Source organism: Artemia sp. Qi Xiang Cuo, chromosome 2, assembly GCF_049724085.1.
Source record: "Artemia sp. Qi Xiang Cuo chromosome 2, ASM4972408v1, whole genome shotgun sequence".
In the NCBI taxonomy this organism is placed as follows: domain Eukaryota; kingdom Metazoa; phylum Arthropoda; class Branchiopoda; order Anostraca; family Artemiidae; genus Artemia; species Artemia sp. Qi Xiang Cuo.
Genome location: NC_142795.1, coordinates 17,299,856 through 17,312,772, shown reverse-complemented (window position 1 = coordinate 17,312,772; position 12,917 = coordinate 17,299,856). Strand labels below are relative to the sequence as shown.

Sequence of the window (12,917 nt, the reverse complement as noted above, 5' to 3'; positions counted from 1 at the left end):
TTCCTAAGCTTCCCTTAAAATGTGTGCAACTTTGTCTCTCAGATAGACGTCAAACGGGGTTGTTTTCACTGGTATCCTTGAAAATTCGCAAAGACAAATTCAATTTATTTTCATGAAATTAAAAATAAATACATGAAGTTTTCAGTCATGATATTTTTTGTTTCCAAAAGTATTTTTTTAGTTTTCGCTTACTAACGGGGTTGGGAGAAGTTGCATACAAGAAGGGAATTCACTCAAGAATTCTGAACCATATATATATATATATCACAATAGTACATTTGTTATGTTTCCTGAAATTGTACCAAGAAGTGTTGTTTTTCAAGTTACGTGGAACTTTATGATGTAATCATTAAAATGAATTTATAAGAGACATGTAGATATCAGCAGTGGCTTTTAAATTAACCATTGAACATCTCTCTGTGATCAGCCAATAGCTTGCTAGCAAAAAAATAAGAAAAATATGAACCAGTCGTGCTAAAAAGCATGTTTTTTAAGATGAAGTAAAACTAATACGACCGGTTTAGGTTTTTAAACAATTACAAATTAATTGGCTAGCCTAGAGCTAGCAATCTCATGGCATTAAACCACTGATTTGATATAGTGGCTGGCTATTTGCACACGGCCCTTTTTAATCTGCCGTGGGTTCTGAGGGGCTTCAGGCTCGTTTTTTAAACACAAATATAAATCATTTTGCAAGTTATTTACTACTAAATTAAGTATTTTCCATAGTTATCATTTTCTGATACTGGATGGTTTTTCAAACACCCTTTCAATGATTCTCAGAATTTTTGCTTCGACAAAAAATTTAGTTCTGTTCAGGTTAGAACTGACGTTCAACGGGTCTTAGTGTTAAGAATTCGTAGTTTCCTACAGTGTATTCACTATTATCAAACAGTTCGTGGTAACGAACTGTAAGTAAGGAGTGACCCGGCTCAATAATAACCGAAACTCTATAAAACAGAATTTTGATACCAATGGATATATAAAAAAAATCGGCGTTTTATGCTGATTTCAAATATATAATTGTCACTAGTTTTAAGCTTACCCCTTAAAGGTTACAAGCCTGATAAAATTTTCCTGATTTTCCTAAAAAGGGGGAACAACCCCTAAAAGTCAAATGATCTCAATTAAAAATAACACCATCAGATTCATCGTATCAGAGAACCCTACTGTAAAGGTTTCTAACTCCTGTGTGCAAAAAAGTGGAATTTTTTATTTTTTTGCCAGGCGAAAGATCACAGATGCTCTTTTTTTTTCTTTTTTTTTCAGGGGTGATCGTAACGATCACTCTTAAAATTAGGCTAGATATTAGTTGGCTTCCAACAGGCCATTCAGCGTTTCCCCAGGTGGCGATAGGGGAACGCCCTACAGATATGTAGGGTACCTCCACAGGAGGCACTGACCAAGGGAGGACCTTGTCCCTGGGGATCCATAATAGAAACTGGGGTACCCTTGCTCAGCGTCATAAATACAGGTGGAGGAGGAAGAAGGCCCCTCAAATGTACACTCAAAAGGGCCCACTGGCTTGTCCACAAGTCCCAGGAGTTACAAACCTTCTCCCAGTAATGGGCTAAATTGCATGGTGACGCAGAACACCATCGCGGAAGGATCCTCTTAAGGAGGACAACTGCGGCAGGGCGTAAGATCCAGGTCTATGGACAAAGGCCTCTGCAAAGGGCTGTCTTGACCCTTTTGGGGTACCTACAAGACTGGGGACCTTGTGGTCAACTCTATTCCTACTCGAGGAGTGGCACCCCTTGAGGAAATTATAGCCTAGTAAACAACACAGCATTTGCACGGGATCCTGACTAATGAATAATTCTTCTGGGCTTTGTATGTTTTGATGGGCGTCTTCGGGCTGAAGAACCTCTTCCTAGCTAATTTATCTATTATGGGCAGCCTCCCTGTAGTAGCATAATATTTGTAGGCATGAATATATAATGAGTCGGAGGTAATAGGCTTGAGATTGTCTGTGCAGGATTTCAACTCTTGCTGATAGAAGAGCATCGCCAAGTGCTGAAAACCATGTTGTAACCAAGATGGGCCCAGGATTGCACAAAGCCCCCATTCAGGGAGGTCCCAGGGACTTCTTGCCGTCCGGTTTTAAGCCGGCTTAAGCATTTCGGTGTAGACTTGAGAAGATATGTGATCCCCGTCCTGCACTGGTATCCTGGATCATTGCTTTTCCTGAGGCGAAAATAATTTTAATGATTTAAAGAACATGAAAATTGGAACTTGGAATGTTAGACGTTAAAAAATGACTATCGTATCGACATTTTGACTGACGAATTCAGACGATTCGAACTAGATTTACTAGGAGTTTCAGAAACTCATATTCCAGGGGTAGAAAGTATGAAATTAGGTGATATAGAATTTGTTTACTCAGGCTGGAAAGATGGGGTACATAGACAGGGAGCAGGGCTCATAATGAATACGAAATCTGTTATGTCTTGTATAGGTTGTGAAGGAATCTAAAATGGAATATTAACCTTTTATTTATGATTAAAAAGCACAAAGTATCACTCCCGGTTTTATACGCCCCTTTATGACCGACTGTCGAAAATAGTGTTGATTAAGAGGAATTTTACTTACAGTTACAGAAGACAGTTAGCTAGGCCTGAGGCAAAAATATTGTGCATGTATTATAGGATAATAACGCTTAGCTCGAAGGGAATAGAAATGGAGGATATACAAACTAAGAAGAATTTAGTGTAGGAAAAGAAAACAATAATGGATACTGACTTTTGCAATTTTGTAGGTATAACAATCTAATCATAGCCAACACGTTGTTTGGTCATAAAATGGCTCATAAGTTAACATGGTATTCACGTGATGGTAAGACAGCAAACCTTATTGATTATGTCATTATAAACCGAAGACTGGCAGGATCAATGCAAGACACTAGGGTATATAGGAGTGCCGTTATTGATGTTAAAAGTAAAGATCACCATCTAGTAGTGTCAAGGGTTGTCCTGGAGAAAAAAGCTGGAACTGCAGCTAAGAATATTAGTGAAAAGGCTTTATGTTTGATAGAAAGGAGAAAGGACTTGTACAAGAATTACTTTAGTGATAGATCATATGAAAACAAAAGGAATGTAAAAAAATTGGAAAAAGCATTAAAACATGAACTAAGGAGCTGTGAAATGGAGACCATCGATAAAATTGCCGAGGATCTGGAAAATGCCGCTAGACGACATAATAGTAAAATATTGTACTGGTATGTTAATAAACTGAGAGAGGGTATTCAATCCGGACTTGTCCCAGTTAAAGATAGGAATGGGGCCGCAATTAGTGATAAGGAAAAAACTAAAGAGAGATGGGCTGAACATTTTGAGAATTTGGTTAACCGAGATAGAGTTGAAGGAAGTGATATAGAGAAAAATTAAAAAGTTTGTGATACCTTTGATGGGAAGGAAGATTTGTTTTGTGAGGAAGAATTAGCTACAGTTCTAAAAGGACTAAAAAATAATAAGGTTCCAGGTGCTGATAGTGTGGTAAATGCGATTCTAATATGGTGGCTCTGAGGTTAGAAATAAGTTACTGAAGATTATGAATATGATTTTTGAAAAGGGGGAAGTACCTAATGATTTTAGGAAAACCTTAATTAAGCCACTTTATAAGAAAGGTGATAAAAGTGAGTGTGGTAATTATCGAGGGATTAGTCTGGTCTCTTTAGGTAGTAAATTACTTGGAAATATGATACTTTTTAGACTGAGAGATGCCGTAGACAAAGTTTTAAGAGAAGAACAGTGCGGTTTTAGAAAAGGTTGTGGATATGTCGACAAAATTTTCACTCTTAGGTTAATAATTGAGAAGTGCCTGGGTTGTCAAACACCTTTGGTCCTCAGTTTTATAGATTATGAGTAAGCATTTGATTTTGTCGGTAGAAGATCTTTAGTAAAGGTTTTATCCTTGTATGGTATACCAGACAAATACATTAAAGTGATTAGTGTTATGTACGAGAATAACACTGCTGCGGTTAAGGTAGAAAATGAGGTTACTCCTGATACACAAGGGCCGTTTAATTAGAACAATAAGACACGTTTTTAAAAGTACTAAAAAAATTTAGCGTAAAGAGCGAGGTGTTGAGGAGGGGCAACCCCCTTTGTATACGTAATAATTTCTGTTTTTTTTTAGTTTTAATGTTGCTCCTTACTTTCAGTTCAAAAAACTTGTTCTTTCTAAATTTAATTGCTCCAAAAGGACACCAGATCTCTAGATGCTGATTTGAATGAACCGTCATCCGGTAATGTTAGACTACGGACTAAGGATGACCACATACATGACCATTCTTCTTTTGAAAAGTAAGAAATTTCCCCTATGGTTTTTGTATTTGTTAAATTCTACTGCAAGATTGCACCCCTTTTTGTGTCAATCAACATTTATTTCTAAAATTAGGAAAACTTTCGTACACTAATTTTGATGAGCAGCAATGAAAGTAATAAGTTTTACATGTTTAGAATCAGCATACTGATGTAATAGAGACAATTGGAGCCTTACTCCACTTCTACTTACCCTATATCTGAGTAAGACCAGTTCCAATAACAATGGAATCCAAATATATCCCTTCCATATCAAACAAATTCCCTATTCCCTTTCATATACTTATTGTATCCCCTATCATGCCCATTCCCTATTATATATATCCCTTAAAATCCCTAATCATACACTTCCCTATCACAAGATTCCGCGTTGTATGACTTACAATTTTTCGGCGTATCGAAGTAATCAATTAACCTCGTCTATTTGTGACGTCCAGATCTTGGGGGGTGGGGTTGTTTGTTGTCCAACAACAATAAGTTTGTTGCTGCATGTGTTTTAATCAGTACTTAATTTTTTAAAGTTTTAAAAAAATGTAAAGCATGAATATGCTGATAAACAAGAATATGAGAAATACATAAATTTTAATTTGAGGACCAAATCAAAGCTCCTGGTAGAAGTTGCTTCACCTTGCTCCTGTAAAATTCCTGTGGGGTTCATGGTGCCCCCACCTATCCTAGATTTTTACTGGTAAATATATAATACTAATCCTTTACATTAAACAGAAAATGTGTCTGCAATATAATGTATGGCATGCTTAGTCCAAAATATTCACAGGAATGAAGAGAGAACTGAAAATCATTCCAGAATCAGAATAAATAGTATATTTTGTTGTTGCAAATGTTTTTGTAAATACTTGCATTTCAGAGTTTTTTTCAGAGTCTCCCATCCCACTCCCAGTGCCAAGGTTTTTCGCTACTGGCTATTGAAATTAATTCAAGGGCAGAACAAGTACAATCCATGGCGCGTTAGAGCTGATTGTGGCACCGTAGTGCCAGAGAATTTACAGTAACGATCCTGGCAGCCCATTTGATTTAAAAATATTGGTGGGAGAATAATCAACGAGAGAATGTGGACCACTCTGCTACGATGCTATACCCTAGCGGAGGCCAATTGTTGCACTTGGGGTGCTTTGCCACATACGCTGACACTGCCAGATGCTATGCTAGTGGCGCTGGGTTACAATACCAACCATATTATATGCCTAGTCCAAAAATATTCCCGGAAATTGAGAAAAAATTTAGATTAATTCTTTCACCAATTCCGCGCTTAAAATCTCACCTATATTTATATTAAACTCACATAGAAATAGAAGATTTGAAGCTTTGAAAAAAATGTCTTTGTCAATCATTTATTTTATACAGACTTCATCAAACAATTCATGGTAACGAACTGTAAGTAAGGAGCGACCCGGCTCAATAACAACCGAAACTCTATAAAACGGAATTTTGATACCAATAGATAGATCAAAAGAATCGGATTCTTATGCTGATTTCAAATATATAATTTTCATTAAGTTTAGCCCCACTCATCAAAAGTTATGAACCTGAAAAAATATGCCTTATTTTCGAATAAGGGGGAAACACCCCCTAAAAGACTTGGATCTTAATGAAAATCACGAAACAGATTCAACGCAACAGAGAACTCTGCTCTAGAGGTTTCGAGCTCCTATTGGCAAAGCTGTGGAATTTTGTATGCTTTTTGCCAGAAGAAAGATCAGGGATGCGCGTTTATTTTATTTTTTTTTGTGTTTTATTTTCCAGGGGTGATTGTATTGACCCAGTGGTCCTAGAATGCTGCAAGAGGGCACATTCGAACGAAAATTAAAAGTTCTAGTTCATTTTTATGTGAACAAAAAAGTTGGGGGGCTACTAGGCCCACTCCCACGCTCATTTTTTCCCAAAGTCACCTCATCAAAATTTTGAAACATCCATTTTGTTCTGCATAATCGAAAAATCTAATAACTATGTCCTTGAGGACTACTTAATCCCCCACAGTCCCCGGGGGAAGGGCTGCAAGTTATGAACTTCGCCAATTGTCAAAGAGTTCATGGTAACGAACTGTAAGTAAGGAGCGACCCGGCTATAAAACGGAATTTTGATACCAATAGATAGATCAAAAGAATCGGATTCTTATGCTGATTTTAAATATATAAGTTTCATTAAGTTTAGTCCCACTCATTAAAAGTTATGAACCTGAAAAAAATATGCATTATTTTCGAATAAGGGGGAAACACCCCCTAAAATACTTGGATCTTAATGAAAACCACAGAAACAGATTCAGCTCATCAGAGAACCCTGCTGTAGAGGTTTCGAGCTCCTATTGGCAAAACTGCGGAATTTTGTATGCTTTTTGCCAGAAGAAAGATCACAGATGCGTGTTTTTTTTTTTTTTTTTTCCAGGGGTGATCGTATTGACCCAGTGGTCCTATAATGTTGCAAGAGGGCTCATTCGAACGAAAATTAAAAGTTCTAGTTCATTTTTAAGTGAACAAAAAATTGGGGGGGGGGCTACTAGGCCCACTCCCACGCTAATTTTTTCCCAAACTCATCTCATCAAAATTTTGAAACATCCATTTTGTTTTGCATAGTCGAAAAATCTAATAACTATGTCCTTGAGGACTACTTAATCCCCCACAGTCCCCGGGGGAAGGGCTACAAGCTATGCACTTCGCCCATTGTCAAACAGTTCGTGGTAACGAACTGTAAGTAAGGAGTGACCCGGCTCAATAGTAACCGAAACTCTAAAAAACGAAATTTTGATACCAATAGAACATCAAAAGAATCAGATTTTTATGCTGATTTCAAATATATAAATTTCATCTTGTTTAGTCTTACTCACCAAAATGTTACGCGCCTGAGAAAACTTGCCTTATTTTCGAAAAAAGGGGGGAAATCACCCTAAGAGTCATAGAACCTTAATAAGGACTACATCATCAGATTCAGCGTATCAGAGAACCCTACAGTAGAGGTTTCAAGCTCTTATCTGCAAAAACGCGGAATTTTGTATTTTTTTATTTTTTTTTTTGCAAGAAGAACGATCACGGATGCGTGTTTATTTGTTTTTTTTTCTTTTCCCCAGGGGTGATCGTATCGACCCAGTGGTCCTAGAATATCGCAGGAGGGCTCATTAGAATTGAAAATAACAGTTCTAGTGTACTCTTTAAGTGACAAAAAAATGGAAGGCAACTAGGCCCCCTCCCACGCTCATTTTTTTCCCAAAGTCACCCGATCAAAATTTTGAGATACACATTTTGTTCAAGATGGTCGAAAAATATAATAACTATGTCTTTGAGGATGACTATTCCCCCACAGTCCCCAGGGGAAGGACTGCAAGTTATGAACTTTGCCCAATGTTTACGTATAGTATTGGTTATTTGGAAGTAATACTGACGTTTTCAGGGGGATTTTTTATGGTAGTGGAGGGGGGTCGAATGTTACTTGGGAGGATCTTCCCATGGAGGAAGTTGTCATGGGGAAGGCATATTGCTATGAAGGGGGCACTCGATTTCCCAGCACTATTTAAAAAAACAATCAGAAATTAAATAAAACAAACAACAAGCTTTTCAACTGAAATTAAGGAGCACTTCAAAACTTAAAACGAACAGAAATTATTACGTATATGATAGGGTTTGCCCCCTAGTCAATACCTCGCTCTTTACGCTGAAGTTTTTTTTAGTAGCCTACTTTCATAAGAGCTATTTATTCTAATTAACGGCCTTTGTGATTAAGCGGTCATTCTTAAGGAATTAGAACAAAATCTGAACTTTAGCGTAAAGAGGGAGGTATTGACAAGGGTCCGAATCCCCTAATTTATGTAATAAAAATATAAGAATATAGAACTTCGTTACGTAAGTTAATTCGTAAGTTACGTATATTTATTACTAGTAAAAGCGTTCGTAAATAAAATTAAACAACTTCCGAGAAAGCCATTTATCCAAAAAAAAAAGTAAATTTAATATGCAAATTTCGTTTTAATTATTCATGTACGGTGAGCCATAATCAAAACCTGCATTAATTTAAAAACATTCATAAATTAAATAGAAAAACAAGTTTTTTTAACTGAAAGTAAGGAGCAACATTACAACTTAAAACGAATAAAAATTATTCCGTATATGAAAGAGGCTGTCCCCTCCTCAATGCCTCGCTCTTTACGCTAAAGTTTGACTCTTTCTCACAACTTTATTTTTGAAAACAATAAAAAACTTTAGCGTAAAGAGCGAGGCGTTGAGGAGGGGACAGCCCCTTTCATATACAGAGTAATTTCTGTTCGTTTTAAGTTTTAATGTCACTCCTTACTTTCAGTTAAAAAAACTTGTTTTTTTTTATTTAATTTTGTACATATAGTATTGGTTATTGGGAAGTATGCAGACGTTTTCAGTGGGATATTTTCTGGTGTGTGTGGGGGGGGGGGTCAAGGGGAAAGGGTTACGTGGGAGGATCTTTCCATGGAGGAATTGTTCATGGGGGAAAAGAATTTCTATAAAGGGGGCGAAAAAGCGACCTGGCTCAATAATAATCGAAACTATAAAACCGGAATTTTGATACCAATAGACACATCAAAAGAATTAAATTTTTATGCTGATTTTAAATAAATTTCATCAAGTTTAATGTTACCCATCAAAAGTTACGAGCCTGAGACCAGTTTCATTATTTTCGAAAAAAGGGTAAACACCCTTAAAAGTCATAAAATCTTAATGAAAATCATAGCAGTATCATAGGATTTTCATTATATAGCAGTATCATTATTTTTGAAAATCATATTCAGCGTATCAGAGAACCCTACTGTAGAGGTTTCAAGCTCCTATCTGCAAAAATGTGGAATTTTGTGTCTTTTGCCAGAAGAAAGATCACGGATGCGTGTTTACTCCTCCGCCCCTTTTTTCTCAACATCATCTGATCAAAATTTTGAGATAGCCATTTTACCAACAAAAAAAAAAATTAATATGCAAATTTTATTGTAATTATTCATGTACGGTGAGCCAAATTCAAAACCTGCATTAATTCAAAAACATCCAGAAATTAAATAAAAAAAAAGTGTTTTTAACTGAAAGTAAGGAGCGACATTAAAACCTAAGACGAACAGAAATTATTTCGTATATGGAAGGGGCTGTCCCCTCCTCAGCGCCTCGCTCTTTACGCTTAAGTTTGACTCTTTCTCGCAACTCTACTTTATAAAACAATAAAAAACTTTAACGTTCAGAACGGGGCTTTGAGGAGGGGACAGCCCCTTTCATATACGGAACAATTTCTGTTCGTCTTAAATTTTAATGTCACTCCTTACTTTCAGTTAAAAAAATTCTTTATTTAATATATCCTTAGGAACGAATTTGCGATCACGTGGTGTTGCTGCCTCTGAAACTAGGAAGCTCATCAAATGTATTCTCGATAATTTTAAATTGAATAACTGTTTCAAAATTTTCAACCAATAGTACTTTTATCGTTCTTTGGAGTTGAAGTGTTTTTTTTTTCTTTTTTCCTGCAACCAAATTGCTGGAAATGCCACTTGGCTGTTGCACTGTTTTTTATTATGCTAAATAAAAAGGGTACTAGAACTTATAATTTTTGTTCATGTGAACCTTCATTCGATTGTCTTGGACCTTTTTTGCAAAACGATGATCCCATAAAAAATCTAAACAAACGAAGAAATAAAGACGCATGATCGATCTCTTCGGATAATATATGTAACCTTGCATTTTGATAGACAGGGGCCCAAAAACCCTGCTTATGGGCTTCGACTTACCAAATTTGATAATTATTTTAAAGCAAAATAGCTTGCCCTCTTAGAAGCGCTTTGCTCCTGTCTTTAGGCTCATGGGTTCATCGTACGGTGGATGAGTTGAAACTAGTAGCCGTATTTGTTTAGAATCACCATTAATGTATGCATTATTATCAAAACTCCTTCTTAGAAATTGTGGTTACTGTTAGCACTGGTCACTCTTTGCTTATAGTGCATTATCACAAACTTTGTGAAATGTGGGATTTTGCATTTTCAACAAGAGGGTTGGTGATGGATGCGTATACTTTTCCCCCAGGGGGAATGTACAGAAAAACTTGCCTTAGAATATTGGGAAAAGACTCATTCGAACAGAAATTGAAATTTCTAGCTCCTCCTTAAGGTTGCAAAAACGATTACGATACAGCAGCTTACAGTTCTCTATCTGCATCAAGAAAAAACAGCAGCTTAGGGTCAAAGAGGGCTAAATGTAGGTCAAGTGATAATTCTAAGATGGGCGATTGATTTAGAATCGTGGAAAAACTGTAAGTAGAACTTCATGATTTCTAAGGACGCACGGGGTTAATAAAAAAATAGAGGATGGACATAAACAGTTATCTTAACGTTTCCATCAACTGATTTAATTGATTTGAGGCTTCACAAAATCATGAATATTGGTGTGGAATTGTATATTCAACATTTTTAAGGAAGGGCAATAATTGTTTTTTGGTTTGGAAGGGAACGGGGTCTTAACCCCCCCCCCCCCCCAAAAGTGAATTTTTAATCTTACGGTGAGAGTTTAGCTACATAAAGTCTTTAGAATTTGATCCTTGATCTCTGATCCCCAGGGACATTTTTTAGACTAGGGCAGTAATATGGATTCTGAAATAAGATGTCTCATAGGGATACCTCTGTTCAATGAAGAGAGAAAGGATGCACGATGTCCCTACAAAATTTCTGAGGAGTTCAAAGAAAACTCATGTGAAAGCACAGGATGGCTGGCCTGTAAGCCCCTATTACACATCCCGGCTAAGGACCGTGAGACGGAGATCATCCCTGCCGGTAGAAACTGTTAAGTCCAGTGCCGTATTCCTTACCTTTTTACTCTCCCATGAGATATGTTTTACAGGGTGTACTTTTTTCGGGATGACTATTATTCAGGAATCCGGTAAGTATAATTAATGTGCTATTCAGCTTAAATTTGAAAATAGGCCTTGAGGAGGGATTTAACCCTCCGTCATGTTTAAAAAAGCCCTGGATAAACAGATTGGAGTAGCAAAAATTGCATAATTTATAGGAAAAAACAATTAAGATATCCAAAAGTGCGATTTTGGTAAAAACTATAGCCTATAATAAATTTCAAAATATATGAGAACTTCAAAGCTATCTGTATTAAAAATTCAACATTTTTCTAGAGAATATGGTCTCATGTGTATATCTATGTTGTTATTTTTCTTTTTCTTTTTTTTCTTGGGGGGGGGGATATAAAACTATTAATCGTAGATTATAGAATGAGAGTTCATTAAAATAAAAATTTATATATAAAATGTTCTATTTAAGTTACAAAAGAGATGAGCAGATCATGTTTCAAACAGTTCGTGGTAACGAACTGTAAGTAAGGAGCGACCCAGCTCAATGGTAACCGAAACTCTAAAAAACGGAATTTTGATACCAATAGATACATCAAAAGAATCAGATTTTAATTCTGATTTCAAACATATAAGTTTCATCAAGTTTAATCTTACTTATCAAAAGTTACGCGCCTGAGAAAATTTGGCTGATTTTCGAAAAAAGGAAGAAAGACCCCCTAAACGTTATAGAACCTTAATGAAAATAACACCATCATATTCAGCGTATCAGAGAACCCTACTGTAGAGGTTTCAAGTTCCTATCTACAAAAATGTGGAATTTTCCATTTTTTGCCAGAAGAAAGATCACGGATGCGTGTTTATTTGTTGTTTTTTTTTTTTATTTTCCCCAGGGGTGATCGTATCGACCCAGTGGTCTTAGAATATCGTGGGAGGGCTTATTAGAACGGAAATTAAAAATTCTAGTGCACTTTTTAAGTGACCAAAAAAAATGGAGGGCAACTAGGCCCCCTCCAACGCTCATTTTTTTCCCAACGTCACCCGATCAAAATTTTGAGATTGCCATTTTGTTCAGCATGGTCGAAAATATTATAACTATGTCTTTTAGGATTACTTAATCCCTCGAAGCCCCCAGGGGAAGGGTTGAAAGTTATGAACTTTACCCAATGTTAACATATAGTATTGGTTATTGGGAAGTATACAGATGTTTTCAGGGGGGATTTTTTCTGGTAGGTGGAAGGGGGGTCAGGGGTTATATGGGAGGATATTTTCATGAAGAAAGTTCTCATGGGGGAAGGGACATTGCTATAAGGGGGGCGCTAGATTTCCCATCATTATTAAAGAAAAAGATCAGAAATTAAATAAAAACAAGTTTTTTAACTGAAAGTAAGGAGCAACATCAAAACTTAAAACGAACAGAAAATATTACGCATATGATTGGGTTCATCCCCTAGTCAATACCTCGCTCTTTAAGCCAAAGATTTTTAATACTTTGATAAGAGCTATTTATTTTCATTAACGGCCTTTGTGATTAAGGGGCCATTTTGCAAGAATTGGAACAAAATTCGAACTTTAACGTCAAAAGCAAGGTATTGGATAGGGAGCGAAACCCCTAATATACGTATTAAAAATAAATGGATAAAGAAGTTGGTTACGTAAGTTAATTCGTAAGTTACGTATATTTATTACTAATAAAAACGTTCGTAAAATAAAATTAAACAAGTTTCGAGAAAGCCATTTAACCAAATAAAAGTAAAATTAATATGCAAATTTTGTTATAATTATTCTTGTATA

General features: G+C 36.2%; 1 protein-coding gene across 2 annotated transcripts in view; it reads right to left on the bottom strand.

Moving 5' to 3' along the window:
• The window catches only part of LOC148954955 (uncharacterized), a 234,621-nt gene that overhangs the window by 116,851 nt on the left and 104,853 nt on the right, over positions 1 to 12,917 (bottom strand). The gene's annotated exons all lie outside the window — the stretch shown is intronic.